Source organism: Larus michahellis, unplaced genomic scaffold (assembly GCF_964199755.1).
Source record: "Larus michahellis unplaced genomic scaffold, bLarMic1.1 SCAFFOLD_37, whole genome shotgun sequence".
Taxonomy (NCBI): Eukaryota; Metazoa; Chordata; class Aves; order Charadriiformes; family Laridae; genus Larus; species Larus michahellis.
The window spans coordinates 2,179,544-2,190,408 of NW_027436216.1; positions in this window are offsets into that span (position 1 = coordinate 2,179,544).

Here is a 10,865-nt window from a genome sequence, read left to right on the forward strand (position 1 = left end):
AGTGCCAGGAGGGAGAAGTGGGGATTATGTTTAGACTTTCTCGGAACTGCTTCAAATCAACTAGATATCTTTGTGCTGTAAATCTCCCAACAGCCAAACGCAAAAGCAGCAAACATCTCGCTGTATGTCCCACATCCAAAGTGCCAAGAGAGACCTTGCTCTCCCTGTCTTTGAGTACTGTTTTCACTGTCCCGGTTACCTCTTTGCTAACGTTCTCTTCAGAGCCGCAGTGAAACCAGGAACCACGTGGAGAAGGCACCCACACTGAAAGTGCCTGGAGGGAACATTGGGGCTTCTTCTCAGTGTCTCTGACATAGGGTTTCACTGTCCCGGGAAAGTCTCTGCTAACACCGTGCAGAGCGCTGTGCCCAATGTACAGAAACGTCTTGCGGTATCTCCTACAGGGAAAGTGCCAGGAGGGAATTGTGGAGCTTGTTCTCAGTGTCTCTGAGAATTGCTCTGATTATCCCTGTGACCTCTTTGCTAAGACTCTCCAGAGAGACGTCCTCAAAACAAACACACATCTTGACATATCTCCCACATTGATCGCAGTGTCTCCAGAAACGGCATTCAAGGAGCCAGGACCTTTTCTCCCTACACTGTCCATTGAGTTGTCCTCAAAACCAATCTACATCCTGCTATATCTCCCACATGGAAAGTGCCAGGAGGGAGAAGTGGGGATTATGTTTAGACTTTCTCGGAACTGCTTCAAATCAACTAGATATCTTTGTGCTGTAAATCTCCCAACAGCCAAACGCAAAAGCAGCAAACATCTCGCTGTATGTCCCACATCCAAAGTGCCAAGAGAGACCTTGCTCTCCCTGTCTTTGAGTACTGTTTTCACTGTCCCGGTTACCTCTTTGCTAACGTTCTCTTCAGAGCCGCAGTGAAACCAGGAACCACGTGGAGAAGGCACCCACACTGAAAGTGCCTGGAGGGAACATTGGGGCTTCTTCTCAGTGTCTCTGACATAGGGTTTCACTGTCCCGGGAAAGTCTCTGCTAACACCGTGCAGAGCGCTGTGCCCAATGTACAGAAACGTCTTGCGGTATCTCCTACAGGGAAAGTGCCAGGAGGGAATTGTGGAGCTTGTTCTCAGTGTCTCTGAGAATTGCTCTGATTATCTGTGTGACCTCTTTGCTAAGACTCTCCAGAGAGCCGTCCTCAAAACAAACACACATCTTGACATATCTCCCACATTGATCGCAGTGTCTCCAGAAACGGCATTCAAGGAGCCAGGACCTTTTCTCCCTACACTGTCCATTGAGTTGTCCTCAAAACCAATATACATCCTGCTATATCTCCCACATGGAAAGTGCCAGGAGGGAGAAGTGGGGATTATGTTTAGACTTTCTCGGAACTGCTTCAAATCAACTAGATATCTTTGTGCTGTAAATCTCCCAACAACCAAACGCAAAAGCAGCAAACATCTCGCTGTATGTCCCACATCCAAAGTGCCAAGAGAGACCTTGCTCTCCCTGTCTTTGAGTACTGTTTTCACTGTCCCGGTTACCTCTTTGCTAACGTTCTCTTCAGAGCCGCAGTGAAACCAGGAACCACGTGGAGAAGGCACCCACACTGAAAGTGCCTGGAGGGAACATTGGGGCTTCTTCTCAGTGTCTCTGACATAGGGTTTCACTGTCCCGGGAAAGTCTCTGCTAACACCGTGCAGAGCGCTGTGCCCAATGTACAGACACGTCTTGCGGTATCTCCTACAGGGAAAGTGCCAGGAGGGAATTGTGGAGCTTGTTCTCAGTGTCTCTGAGAATTGCTCTGATTATCCCTGTGACCTCTTTTCTAAGACTCTCCAGAGAGCCGTCCTCAAAACAAACACACATCTTGACATATCTCCCACATTGATCGCAGTGTCTCCAGAAACGGCATTCAAGGAGCCAGGACCTTTTCTCCCTACACTGTCCATTGAGTTGTCCTCAAAACCAATATACATCCTGCTATATCTCCCACATGGAAAGTGCCAGGAGGGAGAAGTGGGGATTATGTTTAAACTTTCTCGGAACTGCTTCAAATCAACTAGATATCTTTGTGCTGTAAATCTCCCAACAGCCAAATGCAAAAGCAGCAAACATCTCGCTGTATGTCCCACATCCAAAGTGCCAAGAGAGAGCTTGCTCTCCCTGTCTTTGAGTACTGTTTTCACTGTCCCGGTTACCTCTTTGCTAACGTTCTCTTCAGAGCCGCAGTGAAACCAGGAACCACGTGGAGAAGGCACCCACACTGAAAGTGCCTGGAGGGAACATTGGGGCTTCTTCTCAGTGTCTCTGACATAGGGTTTCACTGTCCCGGGAAAGTCTCTGCTAACACCGTGCAGAGCGCTGTGCCCAATGTACAGAAACGTCTTGCGGTATCTCCTACAGGGAAAGTGCCAGGAGGGAATTGTGGAGCTTGTTCTCAGTGTCTCTGAGAATTGCTCTGATTATCTGTGTGACCTCTTTGCTAAGACTCTCCAGAGAGCTGTCCTCAAAACAAACACACATCTTGACATATCTCCCACATTGATCGCAGTGTCTCCAGAAACGGCATTCAAGGAGCCAGGACCTTTTCTCCCTACACTGTCCATTGAGTTGTCCTCAAAACCAATCTACATCCTGCTATATCTCCCACATGGAAAGTGCCAGGAGGGAGAAGTGGGGATTATGTTTAGACTTTCTCGGAACTGCTTCAAATCAACTAGATATCTTTGTGCTGTAAATCTCCCAACAGCCAAACGCAAAAGCAGCAAACATCTCGCTGTATGTCCCACATCCAAAGTGCCAAGAGAGAGCTTGCTCTCCCTGTCTTTGAGTACTGTTTTCACTGTCCCGGTTACCTCTTTGCTAACGTTCTCTTCAGAGCCGCAGTGAAACCAGGAACCACGTGGAGAAGGCACCCACACTGAAAGTGCCTGGAGGGAACATTGGGGCTTCTTCTCAGTGTCTCTGACATAGGGTTTCACTGTCCCGGGAAAGTCTCTGCTAACACCGTGCAGAGCGCTGTGCCCAATATACAGAAACGTCTTGCGGTATCTCCTACAGGGAAAGTGCCAGGAGGGAATTGTGGAGCTTGTTCTCAGTGTCTCTGAGAATTGCTCTGATTATCCCTGTGACCTCTTTGCTAAGACTCTCCAGAGAGCCGTCCTCAAAACAAACACACATCTTGACATATCTCCCACATTGATCGCAGTGTCTCCAGAAACGGCATTCAAGGAGCCAGGACCTTTTCTCCCTACACTGTCCATTGAGTTGTCCTCAAAACCAATATACATCCTGCTATATCTCCCACATGGAAAGTGCCAGGAGGGAGAAGTGGGGATTATGTTTAGACTTTCTCGGAACTGCTTCAAATCAACTAGATATCTTTGTGCTGTAAATCTCCCAACAGCCAAACGCAAAAGCAGCAAACATCTCGCTGTATGTCCCACATCCAAAGTGCCAAGAGAGAGCTTGCTCTCCCTGTCTTTGAGTACTGTTTTCACTGTCCCGGTTACCTCTTTGCTAACGTTCTCTTCAGAGCCGCAGTGAAACCAGGAACCACGTGGAGAAGGCACCCACACTGAAAGTGCCTGGAGGGAACATTGGGGCTTCTTCTCAGTGTCTCTGACATAGGGTTTCACTGTCCCGGGAAAGTCTCTGCTAACACCGTGCAGAGCGCTGTGCCCAATGTACAGAAACGTCTTGCGGTATCTCCTACAGGGAAAGTGCCAGGAGGGAATTGTGGAGCTTGTTCTCAGTGTCTCTGAGAATTGCTCTGATTATCCCTGTGACCTCTTTGCTAAGACTCTCCAGAGAGCCGTCCTCAAAACAAACACACATCTTGACATATCTCCCACATTGATCGCAGTGTCTCCAGAAACGGCATTCAAGGAGCCAGGACCTTTTCTCCCTACACTGTCCATTGAGTTGTCCTCAAAACCAATCTACATCCTGCTATATCTCCCACATGGAAAGTGCCAGGAGGGAGAAGTGGGGATTATGTTTAGACTTTCTCGGAACTGCTTCAAATCAACTAGATATCTTTGTGCTGTAAATCTCCCAACAGCCAAACGCAAAAGCAGCAAACATCTCGCTGTATGTCCCACATCCAAAGTGCCAAGAGAGACCTTGCTCTCCCTGTCTTTGAGTACTGTTTTCACTGTCCCGGTTACCTCTTTGCTAACGTTCTCTTCAGAGCCGCAGTGAAACCAGGAACCACGTGGAGAAGGCACCCACACTGAAAGTGCCTGGAGGGAACATTGGGGCTTCTTCTCAGTGTCTCTGACATAGGGTTTCACTGTCCCGGGAAAGTCTCTGCTAACACCGTGCAGAGCGCTGTGCCCAATATACAGAAACGTCTTGCGGTATCTCCTACAGGGAAAGTGCCAGGAGGGAATTGTGGAGCTTGTTCTCAGTGTCTCCGAGAATTGCTCTGATTATCTGTGTGACCTCTTTGCTAAGACTCTCCAGAGAGCCGTCCTCAAAACAAACACACATCTTGACATATCTCCCACATTGATCGCAGTGTCTCCAGAAACGGCATTCAAGGAGCCAGGACCTTTTCTCCCTACACTGTCCATTGAGTTGTCCTCAAAACCAATCTACATCCTGCTATATCTCCCACATGGAAAGTGCCAGGAGGGAGAAGTGGGGATTATGTTTAGACTTTCTCGGAACTGCTTCAGATCAACTAGATATCTTTGTGCTGTAAATCTCCCAACAGCCAAACGCAAAAGCAGCAAACATCTCGCTGTATGTCCCACATCCAAAGTGCCAAGAGAGACCTTGCTCTCCCTGTCTTTGAGTACTGTTTTCACTGTCCCGGTTACCTCTTTGCTAACGTTCTCTTCAGAGCCGCAGTGAAACCAGGAACCACGTGGAGAAGGCACCCACACTGAAAGTGCCTGGAGGGAACATTGGGGCTTCTTCTCAGTGTCTCTGACATAGGGTTTCACTGTCCCGGGAAAGTCTCTGCTAACACCGTGCAGAGCGCTGTGCCCAATATACAGAAACGTCTTGCGGTATCTCCTACAGGGAAAGTGCCAGGAGGGAATTGTGGAGCTTGTTCTCAGTGTCTCTGAGAATTGCTCTGATTATCCCTGTGACCTCTTTGCTAAGACTCTCCAGAGAGCCGTCCTCAAAACAAACACACATCTTGACATATCTCCCACATTGATCGCAGTGTCTCCAGAAACGGCATTCAAGGAGCCAGGACCTTTTCTCCCTACACTGTCCATTGAGTTGTCCTCAAAACCAATCTACATCCTGCTATATCTCCCACATGGAAAGTGCCAGGAGGGAGAAGTGGGGATTATGTTTAGACTTTCTCGGAACTGCTTCAAATCAACTAGATATCTTTGTGCTGTAAATCTCCCAACAGCCAAACGCAAAAGCAGCAAACATCTCGCTGTATGTCCCACATCCAAAGTGCCAAGAGAGAGCTTGCTCTCCCTGTCTTTGAGTACTGTTTTCACTGTCCCGGTTACCTCTTTGCTAACGTTCTCTTCAGAGCCGCAGTGAAACCAGGAACCACGTGGAGAAGGCACCCACACTGAAAGTGCCTGGAGGGAACATTGGGGCTTCTTCTCAGTGTCTCTGACATAGGGTTTCACTGTCCCGGGAAAGTCTCTGCTAACACCGTGCAGAGCGCTGTGCCCAATGTACAGAAACGTCTTGCGGTATCTCCTACAGGGAAAGTGCCAGGAGGGAATTGTGGAGCTTGGTCTCAGTGTCTCTGAGAATTGCTCTGATTATCCCTGTGACCTCTTTGCTAAGACTCTCCAGAGAGACGTCCTCAAAACAAACACACATCTTGACATATCTCCCACATTGATCGCAGTGTCTCCAGAAACGGCATTCAAGGAGCCAGGACCTTTTCTCCCTACACTGTCCATTGAGTTGTCCTCAAAACCAATCTACATCCTGCTATATCTCCCACATGGAAAGTGCCAGGAGGGAGAAGTGGGGATTATGTTTAGACTTTCTCGGAACTGCTTCAAATCAACCAGATATCTTTGTGCTGTAAATCTCCCAACAGCCAAACGCAAAAGCAGCAAACATCTCGCTGTATGTCCCACATCCAAAGTGCCAAGAGAGAGCTTGCTCTCCCTGTCTTTGAGTACTGTTTTCACTGTCCCGGTTACCTCTTTGCTAACGTTCTCTTCAGAGCCGCAGTGAAACCAGGAACCACGTGGAGAAGGCACCCACACTGAAAGTGCCTGGAGGGAACATTGGGGCTTCTTCTCAGTGTCTCTGACATAGGGTTTCACTGTCCCGGGAAAGTCTCTGCTAACACCGTGCAGAGCGCTGTGCCCAATATACAGAAACGTCTTGCGGTATCTCCTACAGGGAAAGTGCCAGGAGGGAATTGTGGAGCTTGTTCTCAGTGTCTCTGAGAATTGCTCTGATTATCTGTGTGACCTCTTTGCTAAGACTCTCCAGAGAGCCGTCCTCAAAACAAACACACATCTTGACATATCTCCCACATTGATCGCAGTGTCTCCAGAAACGGCATTCAAGGAGCCAGGACCTTTTCTCCCTACACTGTCCATTGAGTTGTCCTCAAAACCAATCTACATCCTGCTATATCTCCCACATGGAAAGTGCCAGGAGGGAGAAGTGGGGATTATGTTTAGACTTTCTCGGAACTGCTTCAAATCAACTAGATATCTTTGTGCTGTAAATCTCCCAACAGCCAAACGCAAAAGCAGCAAACATCTCGCTGTATGTCCCACATCCAAAGTGCCAAGAGAGAGCTTGCTCTCCCTGTCTTTGAGTACTGTTTTCACTGTCCCGGTTACCTCTTTGCTAACGTTCTCTTCAGAGCCGCAGTGAAACCAGGAACCACGTGGAGAAGGCACCCACACTGAAAGTGCCTGGAGGGAACATTGGGGCTTCTTCTCAGTGTCTCTGACATAGGGTTTCACTGTCCCGGGAAAGTCTCTGCTAACACCGTGCAGAGCGCTGTGCCCAATGTACAGAAACGTCTTGCGGTATCTCCTACAGGGAAAGTGCCAGGAGGGAATTGTGGAGCTTGTTCTCAGTGTCTCTGAGAATTGCTCTGATTATCCCTGTGACCTCTTTGCTAAGACTCTCCAGAGAGCCGTCCTCAAAACAAACACACATCTTGACATATCTCCCACATTGATCGCAGTGTCTCCAGAAACGGCATTCAAGGAGCCAGGACCTTTTCTCCCTACACTGTCCATTGAGTTGTCCTCAAAACCAATATACATCCTGCTATATCTCCCACATGGAAAGTGCCAGGAGGGAGAAGTGGGGATTATGTTTAGACTTTCTCGGAACTGCTTCAAATCAACTAGATATCTTTGTGCTGTAAATCTCCCAACAGCCAAACGCAAAAGCAGCAAACATCTCGCTGTATGTCCCACATCCAAAGTGCCAAGAGAGAGCTTGCTCTCCCTGTCTTTGAGTACTGTTTTCACTGTCCCGGTTACCTCTTTGCTAACGTTCTCTTCAGAGCCGCAGTGAAACCAGGAACCACGTGGAGAAGGCACCCACACTGAAAGTGCCTGGAGGGAACATTGGGGCTTCTTCTCAGTGTCTCTGACATAGGGTTTCACTGTCCCGGGAAAGTCTCTGCTAACACCGTGCAGAGCGCTGTGCCCAATGTACAGAAACGTCTTGCGGTATCTCCTACAGGGAAAGTGCCAGGAGGGAATTGTGGAGCTTGTTCTCAGTGTCTCTGAGAATTGCTCTGATTATCCCTGTGACCTCTTTGCTAAGACTCTCCAGAGAGCCGTCCTCAAAACAAACACACATCTTGACATATCTCCCACATTGATCGCAGTGTCTCCAGAAACGGCATTCAAGGAGCCAGGACCTTTTCTCCCTACACTGTCCATTGAGTTGTCCTCAAAACCAATCTACATCCTGCTATATCTCCCACATGGAAAGTGCCAGGAGGGAGAAGTGGGGATTATGTTTAGACTTTCTCGGAACTGCTTCAAATCAACTAGATATCTTTGTGCTGTAAATCTCCCAACAGCCAAACGCAAAAGCAGCAAACATCTCGCTGTATGTCCCACATCCAAAGTGCCAAGAGAGACCTTGCTCTCCCTGTCTTTGAGTACTGTTTTCACTGTCCCGGTTACCTCTTTGCTAACGTTCTCTTCAGAGCCGCAGTGAAACCAGGAACCACGTGGAGAAGGCACCCACACTGAAAGTGCCTGGAGGGAACATTGGGGCTTCTTCTCAGTGTCTCTGACATAGGGTTTCACTGTCCCGGGAAAGTCTCTGCTAACACCGTGCAGAGCGCTGTGCCCAATATACAGAAACGTCTTGCGGTATCTCCTACAGGGAAAGTGCCAGGAGGGAATTGTGGAGCTTGTTCTCAGTGTCTCTGAGAATTGCTCTGATTATCCCTGTGACCTCTTTGCTAAGACTCTCCAGAGAGCCGTCCTCAAAACAAACACACATCTTGACATATCTCCCACATTGATCGCAGTGCCTCCAGAAACGGCATTCAAGGAGCCAGGACCTTTTCTCCCTACACTGTCCATTGAGTTGTCCTCAAAACCAATCTACATCCTGCTATATCTCCCACATGGAAAGTGCCAGGAGGGAGAAGTGGGGATTATGTTTAGACTTTCTCGGAACTGCTTCAGATCAACTAGATATCTTTGTGCTGTAAATCTCCCAACAGCCAAACGCAAAAGCAGCAAACATCTCGCTGTATGTCCCACATCCAAAGTGCCAAGAGAGACCTTGCTCTCCCTGTCTTTGAGTACTGTTTTCACTGTCCCGGTTACCTCTTTGCTAACGTTCTCTTCAGAGCCGCAGTGAAACCAGGAACCACGTGGAGAAGGCACCCACACTGAAAGTGCCTGGAGGGAACATTGGGGCTTCTTCTCAGTGTCTCTGACATAGGGTTTCACTGTCCCGGGAAAGTCTCTGCTAACACCGTGCAGAGCGCTGTGCCCAATATACAGAAACGTCTTGCGGTATCTCCTACAGGGAAAGTGCCAGGAGGGAATTGTGGAGCTTGTTCTCAGTGTCTCTGAGAATTGCTCTGATTATCCCTGTGACCTCTTTGCTAAGACTCTCCAGAGAGCCGTCCTCAAAACAAACACACATCTTGACATATCTCCCACATTGATCGCAGTGTCTCCAGAAACGGCATTCAAGGAGCCAGGACCTTTTCTCCCTACACTGTCCATTGAGTTGTCCTCAAAACCAATATACATCCTGCTATATCTCCCACATGGAAAGTGCCAGGAGGGAGAAGTGGGGATTATGTTTAGACTTTCTCGGAACTGCTTCAAATCAACTAGATATCTTTGTGCTGTAAATCTCCCAACAACCAAACGCAAAAGCAGCAAACATCTCGCTGTATGTCCCACATCAAAAGTGCCAAGAGAGAGCTTGCTCTCCCTGTCTTTGAGTACTGTTTTCACTGTCCCGGTTACCTCTTTGCTAACGTTCTCTTCAGAGCCGCAGTGAAACCAGGAACCACGTGGAGAAGGCACCCACACTGAAAGTGCCTGGAGGGAACATTGGGGCTTCTTCTCAGTGTCTCTGACATAGGGTTTCACTGTCCCGGGAAAGTCTCTGCTAACACCGTGCAGAGCGCTGTGCCCAATATACAGAAACGTCTTGCGGTATCTCCTACAGGGAAAGTGCCAGGAGGGAATTGTGGAGCTTGTTCTCAGTGTCTCTGAGAATTGCTCTGATTATCCCTGTGACCTCTTTGCTAAGACTCTCCAGAGAGCCGTCCTCAAAACAAACACACATCTTGACATATCTCCCACATTGATCGCAGTGTCTCCAGAAACGGCATTCAAGGAGCCAGGACCTTTTCTCCCTACACTGTCCATTGAGTTGTCCTCAAAACCAATCTACATCCTGCTATATCTCCCACATGGAAAGTGCCAGGAGGGAGAAGTGGGGATTATGTTTAGACTTTCTCGGAACTGCTTCAAATCAACTAGATATCTTTGTGCTGTAAATCTCCCAACAGCCAAACGCAAAAGCAGCAAACATCTCGCTGTATGTCCCACATCCAAAGTGCCAAGAGAGAGCTTGCTCTCCCTGTCTTTGAGTACTGTTTTCACTGTCCCGGTTACCTCTTTGCTAACGTTCTCTTCAGAGCCGCAGTGAAACCAGGAACCACGTGGAGAAGGCACCCACACTGAAAGTGCCTGGAGGGAACATTGGGGCTTCTTCTCAGTGTCTCTGACATAGGGTTTCACTGTCCCGGGAAAGTCTCTGCTAACACCGTGCAGAGCGCTGTGCCCAATATACAGAAACGTCTTGCGGTATCTCCTACAGGGAAAGTGCCAGGAGGGAATTGTGGAGCTTGTTCTCAGTGTCTCTGAGAATTGCTCTGATTATCCCTGTGACCTCTTTGCTAAGACTCTCCAGAGAGCCGTCCTCAAAACAAACACACATCTTGACATATCTGCCACATTGATCGCAGTGTCTCCAGAAACGGCATTCAAGGAGCCAGGACCTTTTCTCCCTACACTGTCCATTGAGTTGTCCTCAAAACCAATCTACATCCTGCTATATCTCCCACATGGAAAGTGCCAGGAGGGAGAAGTGGGGATTATGTTTAGACTTTCTCGGAACTGCTTCAAATCAACTAGATATCTTTGTGCTGTAAATCTCCCAACAGCCAAACGCAAAAGCAGCAAACATCTCGCTGTATGTCCCACATCCAAAGTGCCAAGAGAGAGCTTGCTCTCCCTGTCTTTGAGTACTGTTTTCACTGTCCCGGTTACCTCTTTGCTAACATTCTCTTCAGAGCCACAGTGAAACCAGGAACCACGTGGAGAAGGCACCCACACTGAAAGTGCCTGGAGGGAACATTGGGGCTTCTTCTCAGTGTCTCTGACATAGGGTTTCACTGTCCCGGGAAAGTCTCTGCTAACACCG